Here is a 499-nt window from a genome sequence, read left to right as displayed (position 1 = left end):
TTTTCCAGGAAAAGAAAAACACTTTTCAGAAATGGTAAATGGCCTGTATTTGTCCCTAAGGACCCAAAGCGCTTTGCACTACATTCAGTCATCCACCCATTCACACACACACTCACACACTGGTGATGGCAGCTACATTGTACAGAAGTACGTGAGGTTTTGAGAGGTTTTCCTCCCAGGCTTCTAGACTTCTGATTGGCCAACATTTCTACACAGTTAAGATTTGGCGTGTTCTTGACAGTTTTTGACTTTGTTTTTAGAGTTTACATGTGGAAGGAGATATTTTTTCAAAACTGCACATGTGGACAGGATTTTTCCGTTTTCAAACATAGCCGTGTACGTGTGGACGCAGCCTGAAGTTATCACAAAAAAGCAAATTCTCTGAACATTCTGAGTTGAGGTTTAGTGACCATTGTTGTTTTGTGTTCCTTGTAGTCAAAATGAGTGGAAGAGCAGATGGATCACTAAATAACCGTAATGGTAAGCACATGTATTCAGT

The sequence above is a fragment of the Rhamphochromis sp. 'chilingali' genome, assembly GCF_963969265.1.
Source record: "Rhamphochromis sp. 'chilingali' genome assembly, chromosome: 20".
Lineage (NCBI taxonomy): Eukaryota > Metazoa > Chordata > Actinopteri > Cichliformes > Cichlidae > Rhamphochromis > Rhamphochromis sp. 'chilingali'.
The sequence above is the reverse complement of the archived record's forward strand: the minus strand, read 5'-3'. Positions refer to the sequence as shown.